This window comes from Felis catus, chromosome E1 (assembly GCF_018350175.1).
Source record: "Felis catus isolate Fca126 chromosome E1, F.catus_Fca126_mat1.0, whole genome shotgun sequence".
NCBI classification, from domain to species: Eukaryota; Metazoa; Chordata; class Mammalia; order Carnivora; family Felidae; genus Felis; species Felis catus.
The window spans coordinates 45794882-45820357 of record NC_058381.1 but is presented as its reverse complement, the minus strand read 5'-3'; the positions used below and the strand labels follow the sequence as shown (position 1 = coordinate 45820357).

Below are 25476 nucleotides of genomic sequence, written 5' to 3'. Positions count from 1 at the left end.
ATAACAGCGCATGGCAAAGCAGAACAAAGAGTATTAGATGAGTAATAAGCAGATGTGGTAGAAGGGAACGGCTGAGTGAAGTGAGTTCGTAAAAGAGGGAGTCTTGGAGGAAATGAATCTTGAGCCAGGCCCTGAAGGAAGTAATTGACAAACGTAAACTCTCCAGCTGGCCATGGGGGAAGAGGCTCTGTCCGCAGAAGTTGTGTAACTCAAATCTGCTCTGACCTGTTTGTGAAGACGCAGGCCAACTCTGAAGCTACTTAGGCTGTATCTGTAAGGCTACACAAAACCACTGTTTTGGTCAAAAGAATGCAGTCATGTGGCACTGGGCGTACCCTGTAGATGATATCATGTCTGTAGATCAAAGTTGGGCTAATGTCACCTGCAAGGAAAGAAGACTTAACAAAATTGTTTATGTTATGCTTTTATTTAGCCTTTTGTTTCCAAGTTTAATTTTAAAGATTTTTATCTTGATTCCAGCTCTTGGTAAATGAATGTCACTTAAAAATTTTTTTTTAATGTTTATTTTTGAGAGAGGGAGAGACAGAGTGTGAGTGGGAGAGGGGCAGAGAGAGAGAGAGAGAGAGAGAGAGAGAGAGAGAGAGATCTAGAATCTGAAGCAGGCTCCAGGCTCTGAGCTGTCAGCACAGAGCCCAAGGGGGATGCTTAACCGACTGAGCCACCCAGCGCTCCTTTAAAAAAAAAAAAAAAAAAGTTTTTTTTTTGAATGTCCCTTTAAAAGTTTGATTCTTGACAGTGAAATGTAGAACTTAGGCAACACAAATTTTTGTTGCTATGTGAATTGTGCTAAGTGAAGGCCAGTCCTCAATACAACACAAACAAACAAAACCCGCCTACTTTTTGCTTTAGGAGCAGAAAGCTAAAGAGAGATGTAAGAAACACATTTGCAGATTGGTTCTCTCCTTGCAGATCTCAGCTAAAACAAGGTCTTTCGCCTTAATGAAAATACATTTTAAAGTACTGTATTTTGCTTTTTCTGGCAAGATAAAAACAAGTTGTAAAGGAACCACTTATGTCAAGATGAGAAGCTTTGGCCTTACTGCCATTGTTAAAAACCATCCAAGAAATACTATTTAAGGCTAATTTTGCTGCCCTTTGAAGAGACTTTTGAAATCCTACAGAGCCCGTAAGAAAAAGAAGAAAAAAAACAAAAACCAATAAGCTGAATTGGAAGGACAGGTTCCTCCTTGGCAGTAAGTGTCAAATTACATTGTCTCCTGTCTGTGGATAAAACCGAGAACTGCGCTCTTCAGGGCTGCCAGCCCCTTACTTGACAACCACTACAAAAAATCTAACAATAAATGAAACTGCCAGCCTACTTCACCAGGTTGGGGACACATCTGAACTTCTACAGAAAGAGCCCGACTAGAGTTCATTCTCCTGGAGGCTGGTCTACTGCAACACCTAATGAAAACAATGATGGGCACATATTTATTTCCAAGGCATCTGTAGCCTGCGCTCTGGTTCCAATCTTACCACAGAACCGAGATCAATTTTCACAGCTTTTCACTAAATGGATAGGATGTGAAATTACTCCCATTGACGATAAGCATTCTCAAGGGCTCCGGTAATTGGGTAGACCAACCCCACAGAAAAGAGACACTAACAAAAGCACACAGACAATTGGTTACCATCCATTTCCCCTGGTGCTGGCATGTATAACTGCAGTAAAAATTGAGTGCTTGGGTAAACCTATTCCTTCCCGACCCAACCAGCAGAACACAGCCAGCAGGTGATTTCTTCTCCAGCAATCTCTGGAAAGTTCGTGTACCCAAATCTGATCATAGCCAGGATTCGCAGGCTGAGAAGCCAAGGGCCTAAACTCTGGTAATTTCTACATATGTACGCCCCCCTCTCCCACCTCCACTCCCATTTTTTGTTCTCCATTTGTGAGATGTGTGCCAAATGATCTCTTTCACAATGGACCATAGTAAACAACTTCTTTATCATTTCTACCTTTAAAGGCTTGATTTGACTTGGGATGCTTAAAGATGGCTCCTGCTTCTTGCTTTCTTACTGGTTTTGTCTCAAATGCATCAGTCTGTGTCACAGGGAAAGAGAATAAAAACAAAGTTAGCCACCATCAAGGTGGGTTAGGCAGAAAGCTTGATAAAGTATGGATGTGAGAGGTAGGGCTCCAAGTCCCCAGACCTCAGACTGTCTTGCAGCTACTAAAAGCTGATCCAGCACTAATGAAACATCATTCTCAGGAAGGTGCCATAAGGTCAACTTCTTACTGCTATTAGAATGATTTATTTCCTCTAAAAGATTCCATCTAATTCAACCAAGATTAAATTTAATAGAAAGCACTTTATATGCTTGTGTAAATATAACTTAAGTAGGAAGTGGCTATTTTGACAGTTTGACAATAAAGGTATAGGCAACGAGAAAACAATTCTCATGAAGTACATAGAAAGTTGGATTAAAAATGTTCCAACATCAGGTTTACCTTTTGGAAATTCCAGTTCATTTGGGATCTGGGCAATCAGTCTATCAACAGAAAGGCACATTTTTTTCATTCCTTTGCCTTTCTGAAGTTAAAAAATAAAAAAATAAAAAAAGTTTCCTATCCGTGCTTGTTATCAAAGAATTTCCTTTTTGCAGTCCCAGAAAACCAGATAGGAGAAGAAAACCAACATTTTCTGAGTGTCAGACATTATTTTAGGTACTTTGTATACAGTATATATTTCATAAATGTTATCGAGTTTAATTTCACAACACTGAGGAATTATTAAACCCCAGGGTTTCTGGCTCCTAAGCTTGAGCTCCTCCCTCTGTATTCCATTATAGCTCACAGAGTCTAGTTCATATCTGCCACCATACATAGTTACTAAAATTTTTTTCTTGTGATAAAATTTTTATTTTATTTTATTTTTGACAGAGTGACAGAGCATGAGTGGGGGAGGGGCAGAGAGAGAGGGAGACACAGAATCCAAAGCAGGCTCCAGGCTCTGAGCTGTCAGCACAGAGCCTGATGCGGGGCTCGAACTCACAGACCGCGAGATCATGACTTGAGCCGAAGTCGGATGCTCAACCAACTGAGCCACCCAGGTGCCCCATCTTGTGATAACTTTTTTTAAGATCTGTTCTCTTAGCAGCTTTCAAATGCGAAATACGATAATAACTACAGTCACCATGCTATACATTATATTCCCATGACTTAATTTTATAACAACTGGAGATAGCGCCTGGGTTGCCCAGGCTCTTGATCTCGGCTCAAGTCATGATCCCAGGGTTGAGGGATCTAGCCTTGTGTCGGGCTCCATATTGAGCATGGAGCCTGCTTAAGATCTCTCTCTTTCTCTCTCTCTCTCTCTCTCTCTCTCTCTCTCCCTCCCTCCCTCCCTCCCTCCCTCCCTCCCTCCTTCCCTCCCTCTCCCCACCTCCCCCTCCCCCCACTCCTGCCTCTTTCTCTAAAAAATAAAATATATATATTTTATATATATTTATAACTGGAAGTTTGTACCTTTTGACCCCTTTCACTTCACTGTTTCATTCACTTCCCACCCCTGACCTCTGATAGCCACCAATTTGTTCTCTGTATGGGTTTGGGTTTTGTTTTTTGTTTTGTTTTGTTTTTTGATTGTTTTTTTAGATTCCATATATCATTAAGATCATGTAGTATTTTTCTTTATCTGACTTATTTCACTTAGCATAATGCCCTCAAGATCCATCCAGGTTGTCACAAATGGCAAGATTTCCCTTTTTATAGCTGAATAATATGCCATTGTGTGTGTATACACATTTTCTTTATTCATCCATCAATGGACACTTAAGTTGCTTCTATGTCTTAGATATTGTAAATAGTGCTATTTTCTTAGAGTTTTCTATCCTGTATAGTTTTCTATACCCTTAGAGTTTTCACTTTCTTTGATTTTTTTTTCAACGTTTTTTATTTATTTTTGGGACAGAGAGAGACAGAGCATGAACGGGGGAGGGGCAGAGAGAGAAGGAGACACAGAATCGGAAACAGGCTCCAGGCTCCAAGCCATCAGCCCAGAGCCTGACACGGGGCTCGAACTCCCAGACCGCGAGATCGTGACCTGGCTGAAGTCGGACGCTTAACCGACTGCGCCACCCAGGCGCCCCAACACTTTCTTTGGATAAATACCTGGAAGTAGAATTGCTGGTTCATATGGTAATTCTATTTTTAATCTTTTTGAGGAAGCTCCATACTGTTTTCCTTAGGGGCTGTCCCAATTACATTCCCACCAATGGTGCAAAGGGCTCCCTTTATCCACATTCTCCTCATACTTATTTCTTATCTTTTTGATAAAAGCCATCCTCGCAAGTGAGGTGATACCTCATTGGAGTTTTGATTTGCATTTCCCTGGTGATGAGTGATGTTGAGCATATTTTCATGTGTCTGTTGGCCATCTGTATGTCTTCTTTGGAAAAATGTCTATAAGATCTCCTCCCCATTTTTAAAATGATATTGTGTTTTTGCTATTGAGCTGTATGAGTTCTTTATATATTTTGAATATATTCACCCCTTGACAGATATGATTTGCAAAAATTTTCTCCCTTTCAAGTTTTAAGATTTCATTTTGTTGATGGTTTCCTTTGCTATGTAGAAACTTTTTAGTTGACTGTAATCCCATTTGATTTTTGCTTTTGTTGCCTTTGCTTTTGCTTTTGTTGCCAAGACCAATGTCAAGGAGCTAACTGCCTATGTTTTCTTCTAGGAGTTTTATGGTTTTCAGGTGTTGCATTCAAGTCTTTAATCCATTTTGAGTTAATTTGTGGTGTAAGACTGTGGTCCAGTTCCATTCTTTCACATGTGGCTGTCCAGTTTTCCCTGTACTATTTGTTGAAGAGACCCTTTCCCTTTCCCCACCGTATGTTCTTGGCTCCTTTGTCATAAATTAATTAACCATATATGCATGGGTTTATTCCTGGACTCTCTATTGTGTTCCACTGATCTATGTGTCTGTTTTTAAGCCAATACCATAGTGTTTTATTAATAATTTTAAAGTATAAACCTCATTGATAATTAATCACAAGGAGGGGTACCTGGGTGGCTCATTCACTTAAGTGTCTGACTTCGGCTCAGAGCATGATCTCATGGTTTGTGAGTTTGAGCCCCGTGTTGGGCTCTGTGCTGACAGATCAGAGCCTGGAGCCTGCTTTAGATTTTGTGTCTTCCTCTTTCTCTGACCCTTCCCCTGCTTGCACTCGGTCTGTCTCTCTCAAAAATAAACATTTAAAAAAATCTTTTTAACTAATCAGAAAATAAAACAAATATTTTAACTTAAATTTGGTTATTACATTTTATTAAGGTTTTCCCAGGCAATACATGCATACCAGTGTGTTTCTATATAGAATGGCAAAGTTGTAGAACTTTTCTAGGAAGCTACTTGACAATGACTTCATCCAGGAGTCCTACCCATGGAAGTAAATCCTAAACAAATAATCAGTTTATCATGCAAAAGGAAAAAATTGGAAACAATATAAAAATGACCCAGACCAGAAAAATAACTAAATGTATTATGGTAGATTCATTAGGTATAATATTATGTAGCTATTAAAGTCATGCTTTCAAAAAAATTTTCATGATGTAAACATTATTTTAGTATAACATTAGGTTCAAAAGATACAAAATTATACAATAGAATTTTAATTTTGTACAAAATGAAAATAAGTTAAATATTAATGATTTTTTTCTAAATAGTGGAATGAGGGAGATCTAATTGTTTTTCTTCTAATTTTCTATGTTTATTATAATAAACATTTATTGCTTCCATAAGGAGGATTTAAAATGCATTTTTTAAGTGAAATAGTATGAGGGGAATTCATGAAAATTTGTTTTCTTTACTACCAGCACAAAAATAGGGCTATTTCTCATAGAATTGATCAATTAAAAGTCATTTGTTATCAATAATAGCCAAATTGTGGAAAGAGCCCAAATGTCCATCGACTGATGAATGGATAAAGATGTCACACACACACTCACACACACACACACAATATTACTCAGCCATAAAAAAGAATGAAATCTTGCCATTTGCAACAATGTGGGTGGAGCTAGAGGGTATTATGCTATGCAAAATAAGTCAATCAGAGAAAGACAAGTGCCATATGATTTAATTTACATGTGGAATTTAAGAACCAAAACAAAAAATCATAGGGAGAAAAAGCGGCAAACCAAGAAACAGATTCAACTATAGAGAACAAATTGATGGTTACCAGAGGGGGAGGGTGTGGCGATAGGTGACATAGGTGATGGGGATTAAGGAGTGCACTTGTGATGAGCACCAGATGATATATGTAAGTGGTGAATCACTATATTTTATACCTGAAATTAATATTATACTCTATGCTAACTGGAACTTAAATAAAAACTTGTAAACAAAAAAAAGTCATTTATTGGGCTAACCACTGAGTTACACGCTAGTAGGGGCAAAATAAAGGAACATAGGTCACTTTCTCTGGCCTCAATTAGCTTAAAAACCCAAATGAAGAATTTCTCCGGAGTCTCTACTTTGTGTGTACATGAGAGATGGGAACTAAATAATCCCCCAGAATCCCCCCAAAATCAATTTTTCACTGCTGTTACTGCTGCGGGACACTTGCTTCTGGATTATATACCTTGGAATTCTGATCTTAATCACTGCTCCCCCACCACTGTTCTGCTGTCTTTGTTCCCTCCTCCTTTCCCTGTTGTTTGACATCCATTCTCTCCAGACTCCTCTCAAGCCACACTTTTCCCAAATACATATATAGCTCCCCATGACTTCCACTGTGTGCCTGCGAATGTAAAACAACACATATCCACATTTATCACATTGGTTGACAGTGCTTGTTTTTACATTTCCTTTTGCCAAGAATGGTGAAGGGTCTGAGATCTTCCTGTACTTGCAAATTAAGAGGTTAACCTATCACTGCTTCATAAATGCTGACAGAAGGCATAAGACTACTGGGTCAGAGACAAAAAAAACTGTATTACTCATGGCATATCAAGCAGTATTAGCTTCACAATTCCACCTGTTCCTCTTGTCCCCAAAGTCATAAAGGGTAACACACAGGGGCGCAGGTAGATGCTGTGCACACAGATTTGCTTCAAAGCTGAGGACCCTGAGTTTAGGGAATCTGAATCTTTTATAATGGACTACAAGAGAAACTGCCCAAACTTTGCCCTGGTGGGAGACATTATATTTGACAGTAAACAAACCTGCTCTTTGCTCTACAAGAGGGATACAATCTTTATCTTCTAAGGCTCTTTCACTAAATAAATATCCTCATAAAACTAGCCTGGGACAAAAGCTATCAGTGCACCTGCCACAAGACCAGGAGATTATGGGAGATTATGGAGAATTGTCTCCAGCATCTTTTCCAACATTTTGGGTAACACTTACAGAGAAGTTGCAAGAATAGTGCAAGGAACTCTCTTATACCCCTGTGGTTGCTGATTACATTTTGCCTCTCTTTCCCACCCCCCCTTCCTTTCTTTTCTGTGTATATCTAATTTTCAGAGCAACTTGAGAATAAGTTGGAAACATGTCACATGATAGATGTGTGTCCCAATGTTGATGATATCAAATATGATCACTTGATTAGATGGTGTCTGCTCAGTTTCTCCACTGTAAAGTTACTACCTTTCCATTTATGATTAGTAATTTTGGGGAGAAATACTTTGAGATTATGTAAATATGCTGTTTCCCATAAAAAAAATTGCCTACTGGTTTTAGCATCCACAGATTACCTAACACCATCATATCTTCTATGTACATCAGTTGCCTTGCTACTATAAGGAGCTTTCTGTTCTGCATTTTTTTCATTTATTTACATCAACTATGGACTCAGAATTCTATTTTATTGAAAAGTTATAACCTATCACTATCATTATTTACTATTATGCTCCAATTGTCTGAGATTTGGACAGTAGGAGCTCCTTCAGACACTCTGTTGCAACAAGATCTAGGCTCATCTTGTGCTTTCCCTATTTCAGCCCTGGAATTAATCTTTTCCCCAGTGGTTCCTTTCAGTGGGAAATACTTTGAAACTAAGATCTTCACTCTTGATGTGTTCATTTCTACTGGTGTGATATTATTTCTAGGCTCTGACAGGAAGCAGACACATGCGCACACACACAATCATGAGTTCATATTGATATCCAATTCCACTTTCCAAACCAACACTGCAGGATACATCCTTTGTTTTCCTTTGAGACATAATTGACATATAACGTGGTATTCGTTTTATGTACAATAAAATGATTTGATTATATTTTGGGAAATTATTACCAAAATTAGCATTGTTAACATCTGTCACCACATAGTTACAAGGTTTTTTTTTCTTAAGATAACTTTTAAAATCTACTCTTAGCAACTTTCAAATATGGAATATAGTTTTAACAATAGTTACCATGCTGTACATTACATCCACAGGACTTAGTTATAACTGGAATAAATCAAAACTTACAACCTTTTGACCTCTCTTTTACCCCTCACCCTCTGCTGCCTCTGTAACCACCAATCTGTTCTCTGTATTTAAGAGGGTTTTTTTTTCTTTTTAACATCTTTTCCATACTAACTCTATTCTCTATAGTGAGAAGGCTGGATCTCATTATCCTGAATATTTTTACTTATTTGCAATAAGCAGAATAAAGCTTCAGAATTGCTAACTGGTACCACTGTGAAAAGCAAGCCTACTAGAGTTCAAGATTGTTTCTCCTATAAGGTCAAATTTACAAATAAAGTGAAATGCACAGATCTTAAGTATACAAGTATACAAATTTGTGAATTTGACAAATACATACATCAATAAGATCTAGATTATTTCCATCACCTTGGAAGTTCTGTTGTGTTTCTTCTCAATCCATCCTACACTCTTTCAGGCTACTACTTTCTGATTTTTTCACCATTGATTACTTGTGCCTGCTCTAGAGTCTCATATAAGTAGAAACATACAGTATGTACTCTTTTGTGTCAGGATTATCATACCCAGCATAATGCCTAAAAGATTCCTCCATGTTTTTGTATATTATCAGTAGTTCCATCTTATTGCTGAGTATTCTTCTAGTGCATGAATATACCAAAGTTCTAAAAATCCATTCTCCAATTGATGGATACTTGTACTGGTTACAGTTTTCTATTATGAATAAAACTGCTTTTTATGGACCTACAGTTTCATTTCTCTTGGGTAAATACCTCGATGTGGAATGCTCAAAATCATAGGATATATATATAACTTCAAATTTGTAAGAAACTACAAACTGTTTTCCAGGATGGTTTTACAATTTTATGCTTCTATCAACAATGTATGAGCATTCCATTTGCTCGAAATCCTTGCCAAACTTTTGTGTCATCAGTGTTCATAATTTTAGCCATCCTAGTAGGCATGTAGAGACAGCTATCTCCCTGTGACTTTTATTTGTGTTTCCCTGATAAATATTATGTTGAACATTTTATATGTTTAGCCATCTGGATATATTCCATTGGAAAGTGTCCATTCAAACCTTTTATCAATGACTTTGTAAAACTGAAGTATAGCTGATACAGTGTTAAAAGGTTTCAGGTGTACAACATAATGACGACAATTCTATACATTATGCTATGCTCACCACAAGTATAGCTACCATCTGTCACCATACAGTGCTGTTACAATACCTTTGACTATATTTCCTATGCTACCTTTCATCCTGGTGATGTATTCATTCCATAACTGGAAGCCTATATCTCCCATTCCTCTTCACCCATTTTGCCCATGCCCCTATCCCTTCCCTTCTGGCAACCACCAGTTTATGTATTTATGGGTCTGTTTCTGCTTTTGTTTGGTCTTTTTTTCCCCATATTCCATATATAATAAGCACAATGGCACTTGACTTTCTCTTATTTCACTTAGCATAATACCCTCCAGCTCCATCCATGTTGTTGGCAAATGGCAAGATCTCATTCTTTTTTATGTCTGAGTAATATTCCATTCACCTATTGGTGGACACTTGGATTGCCTCCATTTCTTGGCTATTGTAAATAATGCTGCAACTGAACATAGGGTGCATGTATCTTTTCAGATTACTGTTTTTGTTTTGGGAGATACATAGTAGAGGAATTACTGGATCATATATTTCTATTTTTAATTTTTTGAGAAACATCTGTACGGTTTTCCACAGTGGCTGTACCAAATTACATTCCCACTAACAGTGCACAAGTGTCCTCCCCAACACTTGTTATTTCTTATCTTTGATACTAGCCATTTTGACATGTGTAAGGAGATATCTCCTTGTGATTTTGATTTGCATTTCCCAGATGATTAGTGATGTTGAGCATCTTTTCGTGTGTCTGGCCCTCTGCATTTGGTCTTTAGAAAAATGTCTATTCTGGTCCTCTGCCCATCTTTAATTGGATTATTTGGATTTTCTTGGTGTTGTAGGAGTTAAGTATCAGATACATTATTTGCAAATATCTTCTATTCAGTAGGTTGCCTTTTTGTTTTGTTGATGGTATCCTTCACAGTACAAAAGGTTTTTATTTTGATACAGCCCCAATAGTTTATTTTTGCTTGAGGAGATATAGCTACGAAAATGTTGCTAAAACTGATGTCAAAGAAACTACTGCCTATGTTTTCTTCTAGGAGTTTTATGGTTTCAGGTCTCAGGTCTCTTTAATCCATTTGAGTTCATTTTTGTGTGTGGTATAACAAAGTTTTCAGTTTCTTATGCAGGTAGCTGTACAGTTTTTCTAGCACCATTTATTGAAAAGACTGTCTTTCCCCCATTATATATTCTTGCCTCTTTTGTCATAGATTGACCATAAAGCATGGGTTTATTCCTGGGCTGTCTATTCTGTTCCTTTGACCTATGTTTCTGTTTTTGTACCAGTACCATACTTACTATAGCTGTGTAGCAGCTCTTGAAATCTGGGTTTATGATACCTCCAGCTTTGTTCTTCTTCCTCAATATTGTTTTGACTATTACAGGGTTTTCTGTGGTTCCATGAAAGTTTTAGGATTATTTGTTCTAGTTCTGTGAAAAATACTATTGGTATTTTGATAGGGATTGCACTTAATCTGTAGATTACTTTGGGTAGTATGGACATTTTAATATTATTTTTTCCAGTCTATGAGCATGGTATGTCTCTCCATTTGCGTGGTCTTCAATTTTTTTCATCAGTGTTTTATAGTTTTCTGCATACAGGTCTTTCACCTTGGTTAAGTTTATTCCTAGATATTTTGTTCTTTTTCATGTAGTAAATAGGACATTTTATTTCTCTTTCTGCTACTTCATTATTAGTGTATAGAAATGCAACAGATTTCTGTATATTAATTTTGTATCCTGGGGCACCTGGGTGGCTCAGTCAGTTGTGTTGGACTCTTGATTTTAGCTTAGGTCATGATCTCATGGTTTGTGAGTTCGAGTCCCTCATCAGGCTCTGCACTATTAGTGCACATTTGGGATTCTCTGTCTCCCTCTCTCTCTGTCCCTCCCCTGCTCACTCACTCACTCTCTCTCAAAATATAAATTAAATAAACATTTAAAAAATTGTGTATGCTGCAACTTCACTGAATCATTTATTCTCAGTTTTTTTGTGAAGTCTTTAGGGTCATTCAGATCTTTTTAAAAAAATGGCTTTATTGAAATACAATTCACATACCATACAATGCATCTATTTAAAGTTTATAATTCAGTGGCTTTTAGGATATTCAGAGTTGTGCATTCAGCACAATTTTAGAACATTTTCTTCACTCCAAAACCCAAAAACAAAAAACCTTACTCCCTAACCATGTACCCCCCACAATCCCTCTATCTCCCCCAGCCCTAGGCAGCCACTAATCTATTTTCTGGCTCTAGTTTCATTCTTTTACATGCGAATATCCAATTTTCTTCCCTTTATTGAAGAGACTATCTTTTCTCTATTGATTATTCTAGTCTCCCTTGTCAATATTGACTATATATATATATATATATATATATATGTCTATATATATATATATATATATATATATATATATATATATATATGTTTATTTCTGGACTCTTGATTCTGTTTCATTGGTCTATGTGTTTTTATGCCAATACCATACTTTTTATTACTATAACTTTATAATATAGGTTAAATCAGGAAAGGTGATACCTCTCACTTGGGTCTTCTTTCTCATGATTGCTTTGGCTATCAGGGTCTTTTGTGGTTCCATGTAAACTTGAGGATTGCTTTTTATGTACTTCTGTAAAAAAAAAAAATGCCCTTGGGATGTTGATAGGAATTGCATTGTGCCTATAAATGACTTTGGGTAGGATGGATATTTTAACAATATTAAGTCTTCCAACCTATAGACATGGAATACCTTTCCATTTCTGTCATCTTTGATTTCTTTCACCAGTGTTTTATAGACATCTTCAATGTAGACCTCTTTCACATTATTGATTAAATTTATCCCTATGCATTTTATTTTTGATGCTATTGTAAATAGAATTTTCCTTTTTCAGATGATTTTTTAGTGTATAAAAATGCTACTGATTGTGTATGTTTTGTACACTGAAACTTTACTCAACTCATTGATTAGATCTAAGAGGTTCTTTGTGGGGTTTTGGGGGGTGGGTAGAGTTTTGTTTTCGTCCTTAGGATTTTCTCTATATAAAATCATGTCATCTGCAAATAGAGACAATTTTACTTCTTCCGATTCAGATGCTTTTTATTTCTTTTTCCTGGCAAATCACTCTGGCTATGACTTCCAGTACTATGTTGAATAGGAGTGGTGAGAGTGGGCCCCCCTTGTCTTTTTCCTGACGGTAGAGAAAAAGCTTTCAAACATTCACCATTGCTGTTAGAAATGGCCTGTGTTGAGGTACGATCTTTCTATACCTGATTTATTGAGAGGTTTTTTTTTTTTTAATCATGAATGGATATTTAATTTTGTCAAATGTTTTTCTGTGTCTATTGGATAGTCATAATATTTTTCTCTTTCATTCTATTAATCTGCTGTATCATATTGACTTTGCATATGTTGAACCAGCCTTGCATCCCAGGGATGAATCCCACTTGTTGATGGTGAATGATCCCTTGAATATGCAGCTAAATTTGGTTTGCTAGTATTGAGAATTTTTGCATCCATATTCATTAGGGATATTGACCTATAAGTTTCTTGTAGTGTCCTTTTCTGGCTTTGGTATCATGGTAATACCTCATAAAATGAGTTGAGGAGTGTTCCCTCCTCTTTGATTTTTTTGGAAGAGTTTGGGAAGGATTGGTATTTCTTTTTTATTTATTTTTTTTTCAACGTTTATTTATTTTTGGGACAGAGAGAGACAGAGCATGAACGGGGGAGGGGCAGAGAGAGAGGGAGACACAGAATCGGAAACAGGCTCCAGGCTCTGAGCCATCAGCCCAGAGCCTGACGCAGGGCTCGAACTCACGGACCGCGAGATCGTGACCTGGCTGAAGTCAGACGCTTAACCGACTGCGCCACCCAGGCGCCCCTGGTATTTCTTCTTTAAATGCTTGGTAAAATGCACTAGTAAAACCATCTGATCCTGGGCTTTTCTTCATTGGGAGATTTTTTTTTAATTGAATCTCCTTACTAGTAATTGGTCCATTCATAATTTCTATTTACTTCTGATTTGGTCTTAGTAATGTACAACCTACTAAGAATTTTTCCATTTCTCCTAGGTTGTTTAGTTGTTTAAATATAGTCATTGATAGTGGCCTCTTATGGTCCTTTGCATTTCTGTAGGATTAGTTGCATTTATGATTTGTTGATTTGAGTCCTCTTTTTCCCTTGATTAGTCTAGCTAAAGGTTTGTCAATTTTGTCTTTTCAAAAACAACTTAATGTTTTTCTATTGCTTTCCAGTTTCACTTATTTATCCTCTAATCTTTATTTCCTTCCTTCTGCTACCTTTGGGTTCAGTTCTTCTTTTTCCAGTTCCTAAAGGCATAGATTGAGATCTTGTTTCTTTATCTTCATGTTTATTACTACAGAATTCCCTCTTAGAACTGCTTTTGTTGTATCCCATAAGTTTTGGTATGGTGTGTTTCCATTTTCATTTGTCTCCTTATTTTCCCTTTAATTTCTTTGATCCATTGGTTGCTCAGGAGAGTGTTAACTTCCATGTATTTGTGAGTTTTCCAGCTTGCCTGTTACTGATTTCTAGTTTCATACCATGTGGTCAGAGAAGATACTTGATATGATTTCAGTCGTCTTGATTGTGCTAAGACTGTTTTTGTGGCCTAACATATGGTTTATCATAGAAAATGTTTCATATGTACTTGAGAAGAATATGTATTCTGCTAATACAGACATAATGTTCCGTATATCTTTGTTAGGTCCATTTGGTCAATAGTATTGTTCAAATCTGTCTCCTTATTTTTGTGTGTGTGAATATCTACCCATTGCTGTGAGTGAAATATTAGGGTCCCTGACTATTCTTATATTGCTATTTATTTCTCCTTTTAGCTCTGCTATTTTTTGCTTTGTATATTTAGGTACTCTGATATTGACTGCATAAAGATTTACAATTGTTATATCTTTTTTGTTGGATTCATCCTTTTATCACTGTATAATGACCTTGTCTCTTTTTAGTATTTTTAAAGTCTATTTTGTCTAAGTATAGCTACCCCTGACTTTTTCTGGGTTACCATTTGTTTGAAATATCTTTTTCCATTCCTTCACTCTCAGTCTATGTGTATCTTTAAGTCTAAAGTGAGTCCCGTAGGCAGCTTTCATTGGATCTTATTTTTTAAATCCATTCAGCCATGCTGTGTTTTTTTTATTGGAGAATTTAATCTATTTACATTTAAAGTAATTATTAATAGGTCAGGACTTACTGTTACCAATTTGTTGTTTTCTGGTTTTATAGCTCTATTGTTTCTTGTTTCAGTTGTCTTTTTTAATTTTTATTTTTTGTATTTTGATGCCTTTTGTTATAAGCTTTGACCTCTCTTATTATGTTCTTTTGTATAATTACTATAGGCCTTTATCTTGTTACTGTGAGGCTTACATAAAATATCTTAAAATTGTAATGCCCTATTTTAAAGTGATAACTTCAATAGCAAGCCTAAACATTATACTTTTACTTCTCCCCCTCACATTTTAGCTTATTGATACAGTTTACAAATTTTTTATATTGTGTAACTAGTAACAGATTATTGCAGTAATGGTTATTTTTACATTTATTTAACTTTTATTTTTTTAATGTTTATTTTTGAGAGAGTGGGGGGAGAGGCAGAGAGAATCCCAAGCAGGCTCCTTGATGCCAGCGCAGAGTATGACTCCGGGTTCAAACTCACAAACCATGAGATCATGACTTGAACCAAAATCAAGTGTCAGACACTTAACCTACCAAGAACCCCTTGTTGTTTTTTGTTTTGTTTAAATATTTATTTTAGAGAGACAGCACAAGTGGGGGAGGGGCTGAGAGAGACACAGAATAGGAAGCAGGCTTCAGGTTCCGAGCTGTCAGCACAGACCCTGATGCGGGGCTCGAACTCACAAACTCTGAAATCATGACCTGAGAAGTTGGATGTTTAATCAACTGAGCCACCCAGGTGTCCCACCTGTTTAACTTTTAAACCAGAGTTACAAGCTAATTACACACTACTGTTACAATACAGAATCTAACTTTGTATGTATGTATATACATATATACATACACACACACACACACACACACACACACACACACACACCATTACCAGTGAGTTTAAATACTTTGTTTTTATAATGTTAATTAGCATCCTTTTACTTCCACTCAGAGAACTTTAGCACTTCTTGTAAGGCTGTTCTAGTGATTATGAACTCCCTCAGCTTTGTTTGGGGAGTCTTTCTCTTTCCTTTCCAAAGGACAGTGTTTCTGGGTATAGAATTCTTGGTTGACAGGTTTTTTTTCTTTCAATATTTTGAACATATCATCCCATTCTCATCTGAGCTAAAATGTTTGTCAAGAAATCTGCCAAGAAACTGACGAGGGTACCCTTGCATGTAACTTCTCTTTTCTCTTGCTGCTTTCAAAATTCTGTCTTTGACTTTTGACCATTTAATGTATCTTCTTGTGCCCTACTCAGGCTCAACCTATTTGGAGTCCTTTGGGCCTCACAAATCTTGACGTCCATTTCTCTCTCCAGGTTTGGGAAGTTTTCAGCCATTATTGCTTTAAATATACTACTTTCTGTCCCTTTCTCTTTCTCTTCTTTTCCTGGCATTCCCATAATGTGGATATTGTTTCTTTTGTATCCCAGAAGTCCTGTAAGGTTTCTTCATTCTTTTTCACTTTCTTTTTGCTCTCTGACTGGATAGTATCACATTTTCTGTGTCCTAGGTCACTGATTCTTTCTTCTGCATGGTTGAGTCCAGTTTTAAAGCTCTCTATTGAATTCTTCAGTACAGTCATTGTTTTGTTTTGTTTTGTTTTCCCCAGTTCTATAATTTCTATTTGGGGGTGTTTTGATGGTTTTTATTTCTTTGAACTCTTTGCTCATGCATCATTTATCTAATTTTGTTTAGTTGTCTGATCAGTAGAGAACACATTTCCACATGAGGAACAGTATTATGGCAATAAAATTTTATAATTTGGTAAAAATCAAATGCATGGTCACCTTAATACATTTTTTTACTTAATTTTTAACAGAATCAATAAATGATATGACAGATTCCTTCTTTTGGATCCTAAGTAGGTAGTATTTTTCCGGTGATGAATTCTTTTTTGGGGATGTTTAAAAGTGAACAGAAATAGCAAAAAGAAAATATTCAAAAACACTGACAAAGTGAGAGCCTATTACTTTATGGCTGTGCTATGAAACATGCTTGATAAGCTGCACCCATAAGAATTGCCAGTTGTATGAGTGTGTGTGTTTCATATACTGAAACTTGCCACATAAGAAAATGGGGGAATGGGGGTGTCCAACTTGTAGCTTTTTGAAAACTAGCAGATTGACCAAGATGTTCAAGAAATGGTGTCTTTAAACATGAAGGCATAAAAAAAAGAGGTTAGAGTGGGAGAGAGCCAAAGCATAAGAGACTGTTAAAAACTGAGAACAAAATGAGGGTTGATGGGGGGTGGGAGGGAGGGGAGGGTGGGTGATGGGTATTGAGGAGGGCACCTTTTGGGATGAGCACTGGGTGTTGTATGGAAACCAATTTGACAATAAATTTCATATATTGAAAACAAAACAAAACAAAATAAAATAAACATGAAGGCATGAACATAAATAGGAACTAGGGAGAAAGATCCCAGTTTAGGAAACAGTGGATCTAGGTCTGAATCCTGGCTCCCCTATCAGCCAATTATAACTCCTCTGAGCTTCACTTTCCTCATTATAAAGTAGTGGAATGCATCCCTAAGTAACAAGGGGATGATTAAATTAGATTAAATGTGGGCAACTAGCTACCTCTGTTGGTGAAGCATGTGACTCTTGATCTCAGGGTTGTAAGTTCGAGCCCTGTGTTGGGTGTAAAGATTACTTAAAAACAAAAACTTTTTTAAAAATGAGATTAAATGTTAGTGGCTTGTGGTTAGGAATCAGGCCTGCCCTCATTTCCAGTCAACAGTGGGAGGTTTGGGGGGGGGGGGTGTCTTTTCTTTCCTGCCTCCATCCACTTTTAACGGGGTATTGTGGTCTCAAAGAGCATGAGTTTTGGTGTCATTTGGACTCTAGCTAAGAATCCTGGCTTTGCTACTTAAAAATTTGTGATCTCAGGGGCCCCTGGGTGGCTCAGTTGGTTAAGTATCTGACTTCAGCTCAGGTCATGATCTCACAGTCCATGAGTTAGAGCCCCACATCAGCTGTGTGCTGACAGCTCAGAGCCTGGAGCCTGCTTCAGATTCTGTGTCCCCACCCCCACCTTCTCATGCTCGCTCGCTCTCTCTCTCTCTCTCAAAAATAAATATTTAAAAAAAATTTAAAAGTATTCTGCTAAACAAAACAAAACTTGTGATCTCAGGCAAGTTATTTAATGTCCCTGGGTCTCAGGGACAAGGACACATACCACATTAGGTTAATGTGCAGATTAAATCACATGGTTTATATTTAGCTCTTACCACAGCAAATGATAGGAGATATTCAATACATGCTCTTTTGCTACACTATGTGTCCCTTAAGTGAATGGCCTCACATGCTATAGGTAAATGGGGAATTGGTATAACATGAAGTCATGTTAGTTCTTATGTAACTTTTTTCTAGCCTCTTAATGTTTGAAGCAACCAGAGGTAAGCCTTCCACAGTACCTGCCTCTTTAATAAGAGGAAACTTAACATTCTATGAAGGCCTTTAGGAAAAGTTGAGAATACATAGAGCTGCCCTCTTTACCTGCAGAAAAGGACTGACTGATTTTAAGAATCCCCATGTTACCCTCATAGCAAGCTTTCTGGAGAAAATGAGGATACAAATGTGAACACCACTCCTTAAATCCAATGCCTAATTGTGATTCAACTGGTCCCTATTACAAATTAATGTCTTCCAGGTGTGTGTGTGTGTGTGTGTGTGTGTGTGTGTGTGTGTGTGTGTGTGTTTTAAGTAGGCTTCATGCCTAGTGCAGGGCTTAAATCCACAACTCTAAGACCTGAGCTGAGATCAAGAGTAGGATGCTTAACCAACTGAGCCACCCAGGTGCTCCTGTCCTCCAGGACTTTTATCTCAAAAGCACCACCAGTAGCCCCCAGTTCAAGGTCAGGACGCAATGTGCAGATGACTGTGCAAGTTGAGGTTTAGCGGAGCTCACATTTTATTAGTTTTGACAGGTTTTGCTAGCCCTCTAGTTACAAAGTTGTATAGGTTTTGAGTGGTCTGCCCCAACCTAATTTTGTCCACACCAGCCCACTTTGTAGACTATGGGAGCTTTTTCAGGAACAAATAGATGGTGTGACAGCAGAGACCTTTGTGTCCCTTTCCCTCCAGTGTTTCTTAGGCACGATGTAAAAAAATCTAAGCAAGGTAAGTGTAATAATGAAAACAATGGCTCGCATTTACCATGTGCTTTGTACAAATGAGCGAACTCTCCTCTAATTCTCACAACAACCCTGTGAACTAGGGGCTCCATAGGACACCCATTCACTAACTACAGAAACTAAGACTTACAAGTTAACATGAATAAGCGGAGATTAAGTAACTTGCCCAGGTCACCCAGTTGGAAGGTGGTAGAGACTTAAAGCGTGTCTTTTTTCTATGCATTTAAACACATTGTATTGTCTTTGTCAGTTTGTTTTAACATAAATGAGAATTACACTTACATTGTTTCTTTAATTTACAGGCATTGCCCTATTAGAAAGCCTAAGTAAAGGAAAGCTGTTGATAATTCAGCTATTTACACTTCACAAGACTCGTTTTTCATTCCAAGAAATCAGGCTCATCAATTATTTGCATTTGGTAACATGTTAATTATACAAATAATTAGCCGTGAGACTAGACATGAACATGAAAGTATAATGAATAGTTTTGCTAATTGCTCTTTTCTGTTATGGACAGTTCCTGATCTGAAGTATTAAATGGCTCCCATATTTGGCTTGCTAGATTCTCTTTTCACTTCATGGAAAAGCCCAATTCAGGGATGACAATTAGATTTTCTCTGTCATGCTAGCCCTAACCCAGTGATTATGACTGTTGAGAAGCATTCTAGGAGACTATCTGGGCCCCAGGGGAACTCATATGGTGATTGATGGGTCTTTTTGCCACAGGTGAGTGTGGCTTGGCAGCAGATGAGCCAGATTTTTGCCATCTCTGGCCTGCTGAGAAATTTGTTCTAACTGCACCCCGTAATAGTCCTACAAATGTGCTGTATTCTGGGGTGGAGACACGAAAAAGAATCAGATGATATGGATTCTGTGTTCTAAAAAGAAAAGCATAGGTGGCCATACATAAATTTAAAGTGCTAAGTGCTCTAAAAGTAATAGATGGTGTGACATAAGGCATCAGAGAAGAGAAGGGATTGCTTAGAGTAACAGGAAGGCTGGGGCAGAGATGGATCAAGTGTCCCTTCTGAGGTAGGCCTTAATACATAGAAATGGGGAGCAGGAGTGAAATGAGGAAGGCTCATTTTTTTTTCCCCATTTTTGGGCAGATGATGAATCACCTGCCGTAATGAAGAAGGAAATGTGAAACAGTGGCCTGTACATGGGAAGAATTCAGTGCAGCTGGAAGGTAGGAAAATAAAGGAAGGTCAAGTTGGGAAACAAGGGCAGGCCCAGGTTGTAAAGGGCCTGGGAACACCAGATTAGGAATGTTCTAGAACAATGTCTCTCAAGGTGTGTCCACAGGATATTCATACTTTTTACGTAACAAAAGGATCCTGCTGTGAACTATGTGGGAGAAACACTGAATTAAAACAAACAAATTTCTATGCAGGGGTTTTTAGAGCTTTTAAAAGGCTAATGTACACTGTGAATTTCCCAGACAGGCTTGTAGTTTGCAAAAATCCCAAACTTAGTGATCATAAACTTGTCTTTCTTGGAGCACCACATGAGATTAGCATCCGCAGGAACTCTATGAAAGTAGTAATCAACATTACCTGCCAATAGACCAACTGACTGATCTTCTAGAAACCTATATTGTTGTTGCACAAATAGGGAGACAATTATTTGTCCCCAAAGCAGCCTCAGTCCCCTCCCTCCCTCCCTGATTCCCCTGTTGCTTTACTGTTACAAGGAGCTGCCTTCAGCAGCTGACCCTTTGCCTTCCTTTCAGCCAGACCCAGTTGCTCTCATTCCTGGAGCTCTGTTCTTGCCCTGAAAGAATTTTGCCTTGTTTCAGGTCTCTAATGGTTTCATGTTTGGAATCTCCTGTCTGTCAGCCCGGACCCCAGATGTGCTGCCTGATGCCCCTTGACCCTTCCCCAGCCTGCCTGTATTCTTTCTTTACTGCTGCCCTGACCTCTACATACTTTGAGCACTTCTGGTCCTTCTGGTAAACCTGGAGATGTCCCATCTCCAGCTGCTCCCTGTTCTGGGGTACCTGTGGCTCCAGCTGCTTGATCAGAAACAAGACACCTGTGTGCTACATTCTGGGGGGCTGGGCTGATGCATGCCCAGTAAATACCCTTCTGCTACTCTTCCCAGTTATGGTGGCGTCCAGGTGAGATTCCATAATTCCCCTTGGGAGGGATGAACAAGAATCCTCTAAATTTCACATCATTTAATTATCTTGGGTGGAGGGGGAGAATCTTAGCAGTGATGTGTTTAGAGCTGCACTCCCAAGAAGCTTCTGTTGATTGGGCAAAATCAGATGGGATCATACAATGTCCTAGAAGGGGGTGTGAAATCTCTAAGTGTTTAGAGATCTGCAGGGCTCCATTAGGCACTCAACAAGAAGCCAACTGTGGTGAGATTAAACCAGCCTGGGTGAGTGGCCAAAACTTTGCCAGGAATAAGAGCATTGACCTGCCAGGCAAGTAAAACTATAGAAGATGAGATGCTGCCACTATAAATCAACTGTTGTGACCCCACAAAAGGACTTGGGATTCATTGTAAGAGTGGGCAGCAAAGACTGTGGCCCCAAAAGGCCTACCAATTTTTGGAAACTGTTAGGAAAAATAATGAACAAAAATACAGAGATATTACCTTACCTTTATAAAGAATGTGCAGTTCGAGTGGATGCATTTCAAGAAAGGAATAATGGAGTTCGCACGGCATTTTAAGTCAGGGGGCTGCAGGAGCTTCAGTTTGAAGCCAGGGTGGAGGCTGGAGGCTGACAGGGGAAATGCTCCAGTCTAGAAAATTCTGAAAGGCACGGATAATGTGAACATAGACCAAAACCCACTTATTAGAAGGAGAAGTATTCTGAGATAGGGTCAAGGAAGTAAAAAAAGGTTACTAAATGTATGGAACTCCTTACCCCCCAAGAGGTGGCATAGGCTGAAAATAGAAATAGCTTCAAAGCTGCTTACATAACATTGTGGCTGCTGGAACTATCCTGGGTTGTTGAGGGAAAGGTGATTGTTGTAGATAATAGAGAGGCCAAGTGTGTCTTCCTAAATACAGCCCTATCCTCACCCTCAGCATCGGTGGAAAAGATCCTGCGTTGGACCACACATTCCAATCTTACTTTTTTAAAATATTGTCCTCTTTATCAGGTGCCTACCTAATATTAGGCATCATGGTCAGCACTTTTATATACATTATCTTTAATCCTCATTATACTGCAGGAGATAATAATTACCCCCATTTCATAGGTGAGAAACCACTCAAGTTGAATAACGACTCAAGGTCACATACCCAGTAACTGGAGGAGCTGAGGCTTAGACACACTCCTAATGACCCTACTGCCTCTCCTCTCACACATTTCTTTTCTGGCCTTCATGTTTAAATTTAGCCTAAGACTTTACCACCTCAAATTCCAAAACGGGTGGTTTTGTCCTTTGCTCATTGCTGGAAAAAAATTATCTCAGCCATCATAGGACTTGCACATTTGTTCATAGACTTCTACAGTTCAAAGTGCCCAGCTGGAGAGAGGGGGACATTAGGATCCTGGGGCTGAGACAAGATGGCGAATGGAAGCATCTAACAGATCAGGCATTTTGAGTGTTTTGACATGTAATTCTCCCAGCACCCCATGTGAATTTCCATTTTGGAGTTGAGACTGGGTCTCGGATTATGTCACATGCCTAAGAGCCCATGGTGCACAGGCAATAGACCCAGTATGTAAAACTACATCTGTTTGGCACCAAAGTTTGCCTCCCTGGAAGGAGAGACCATTACATCTCTGTGCTATTTCCTTATAACCTCAGAGGTTGCCTCCATTACCACAAACCACAGAGGGCTCTCTGCTCTACACCTTTGCTAAGTCCACTGCTGGCAGGGGCGGAGGAGTTCTGTGCCATACAGATATTCAGGTTGGAATTATGTCAAACAGATTGTGATCAGTCCCACCCTTTACCTTGTCAACATTTTTCCTAGTCAGCCGTAGTGCTGGTTTTTCACAAGACAGATGGATATTCTGATTGCTCCAACTCAGGGTTTCTCAACCTCAGCATATTGATATGTGGGCAGGATACTTCTTTGTTGTTGGGGGATGTCCATCGCATTGTAGAATGTTTAGCAACATCCCTGGTCTCTAGACCACCAGCCAGCAGTATCCTCCACTAGCTGTCAGTAACCTCTCCCCTCCCTCACCAGTTGTGACAACCAAAAATGTCTGCAGACCTTACCAAATGTTGCCCGAGATCACCCCTGGTTGAAAACCACTACTGTAAGTCCGAGAGAGCTATAGGGTATCCTTTTCTACCAAAAACCCAACAAACCTCACTCTCCCACCTTACCCTCCCCCTCCCCCCCAGGGTAAGCCAAGGAGAGATGACACCTGTGGGTGGGGTCGGGCTTTTCTGGTTGGGGGGAGGGAACAGCACAAATTGCTGGCCCTGTACTTACTTGATGCCCCCACGAGACGTGAAAAATGTAGAGCTTTCAATGTGCAGATGGCTCGAGCTGCTTAATTACCAGCCGAAAGCATGCTAACATTTTCCTCCCTCTCCCTGCCTGCAACAGCCCGCCAGGAGCAGTGGAGGCATTAACAACAGGGAGCGGTTGCCCTTTCCTGCATCCTTATCACACACTAATTATTTTATTCTAAAGAGACAAAGTAGAGAGAATGTAACATATGATTCTGACGACAAACACTTAAAGAAAAAAAAAAAACAACTCTGCTTTTCCTAGTGACTAGAGCATTGGAGCTGGTTGCTAAGCAACTGGCAAACTGCAGACTCCTGTACTGGCCATGCTGGTTTCGGAAATGAGCCATAAAAGGAATTCCCCAGTGAGAAGGGATCCCATACCATTGCCTGGTTGCCATGGACACCATACATAAGTGATGGATCCTGGGTTACAGGCCCTGCTTAAGAAAAAATGTTGCCCCTGCTTAAGGCTTGAATGGTATGAGAAAGGTATGGAAGCCTTCTTCCCCCACGTTATCCATGTAGGCACGTCCCATCCCCTGCTTCTCCACGTGTTCCTCTGAAAGAGAGGTCTGAATCTAAGTGGCTGAGACATTCCATCCAATTTCAGCTCTGCTCTTATTTAATATGTTCCAGTCTTTGCTCGAGTTGGAAGGGAGTCTGCAATCTGGAAAGCAAATTTTTAAGCAAGAAAAGATGCCTCGGGTGGCAGACAGGCTGTCTGTCTGTCTATCATCCACCCCTGTTTGGGGGCCACACAACGCCAAGATCAGGCACAAGGGCAACTCTCTATGTTCACACTTTCTATTGGAATTTTGGAAAACAAGAGAGATTAGCAGGGAAAAAGACAATAGCCGTGACTCCAAAATGAAATTGGCATGTCATGCGGAGCACGGCACACAATAGGCCACTGCAGTTCTGTCAGAAATTAGAAACAGACTTCAGATAATAGGAGTGAAAAATGTGAGGCAAATATAGACATAGAGTTTAAAATACAAAGATGTGCACGTTTAACGGGGCTTCCTATGCTAAACAGAAGAGATAGGCCCTGTAGCATCACCGACCACTTCCTCATGGATAAGAGACTTGGGGCACTGGCCTCTAATCCCCGTCTCATAGAGGAGGAGACGGACCCAAAGAACAGCAGTGATTTGCTCGAGGTCATAGAAGAGAAACATTGCTGAAGGGTGATCTATGAAGCACAACTCTGCATTTTTAATACTGATGCATAACAAATTGCTGTTTTAAGCTGCTAAATTTTAGAGTAAACATTGATTATCTTACAGTTTCCATGGGTTGGAATCCAGAGCATCTCAGCTGGATGCCTCAGATCTCAGGGATCCTTCACAGACTACATCAAGGTGGTAGAGGGACTGCAGTCATCTTGAGGCTCAAATGGGGTAGATCACTCACCTGGTTGTTGGCAGAGACTTCTCACCGGCCGGAGACTTCAGTTCCTTGGTACGTGGGCTTCTCCATAAGAACAGTTTACGGCATAGCAGCCGGCTTTCTGCAAGCCAAAGAACACCTAAGACACCTATGATGGAAGCAGCAGTCTTTATTTTAATTTTTCAACTTTGGGAAGAGCACAGGCAGAGGAGGGGTGGAGAGATGGAGGACAGAGGATCTGAAATGGGTCTTCACTGACAGGCTAACACAGCAAGCCCAATGTGGGGCTCAAACTCATGAACCACGAGATGATGACCTGAGCTGAAATCAGACACTCAACGGGCTGAGCGGCCAGTTAACCTAAGCTCAGAAGTGCTATCCCATCATTCCCATCCTATTCATTAGAATCAAGTTACTAGGTCCAGCACATACTGAAAGGAGAGGATTCCATGACAGTATGGGTGCCAGGAAGTGGGGACCATGGGTGGCCATCTCAGAGGCTACCACAGAGATCAAGTATGCTTCCTGGACCCAAACTGGGAGTGGGAGAGATGAGGGGTGGAGACTGGGCTCCCAGTTAGGCATGGAACACACAGGAGGGCAGAGCAAAGGTGTCTAGAAGGGGCAGCTAGGGGGATTGGAGGGGGGATGGGAGACCAACAGCAGAGAAGGGAAAGAGAACCTGGTGGTATGGGGAGAGGCAGGTGGTAGAAGAGGGGAGTTGAAATGAAGGACATAAATTATAAGAAAGCAGGAT

General features: G+C 39.3%; 2 long non-coding RNA genes across 3 annotated transcripts in view; one reads left to right on the top strand and one right to left on the bottom strand.

Annotated features, from left to right (window-relative positions):
- Positions 1-24750, top strand: part of LOC123381819 — an 81711-nt gene extending 56961 nt beyond the window's left edge. Inside the window, exons 5-7 of one of the 2 annotated variants that reach the window (XR_006589266.1) lie at positions 20007-20086; positions 20696-21016; positions 24617-24750. This is a non-coding gene — a long non-coding RNA (uncharacterized LOC123381819). The remainder of the gene's footprint in view (positions 1-20006; positions 20087-20695; positions 21017-24616) is intronic. The other variant, XR_006589265.1, reaches the window with a different exon arrangement.
- On the bottom strand, positions 672-24871 carry LOC123381821. The gene is made up of 3 exons (XR_006589268.1): positions 24744-24871; positions 21507-21660; positions 672-2062 (listed from the first exon to the last, which is right to left on the bottom strand). It is a non-coding gene; the product is annotated as an uncharacterized LOC123381821 (long non-coding RNA).
- Between the last annotated feature and the right edge of the window lie 605 nt (positions 24872-25476).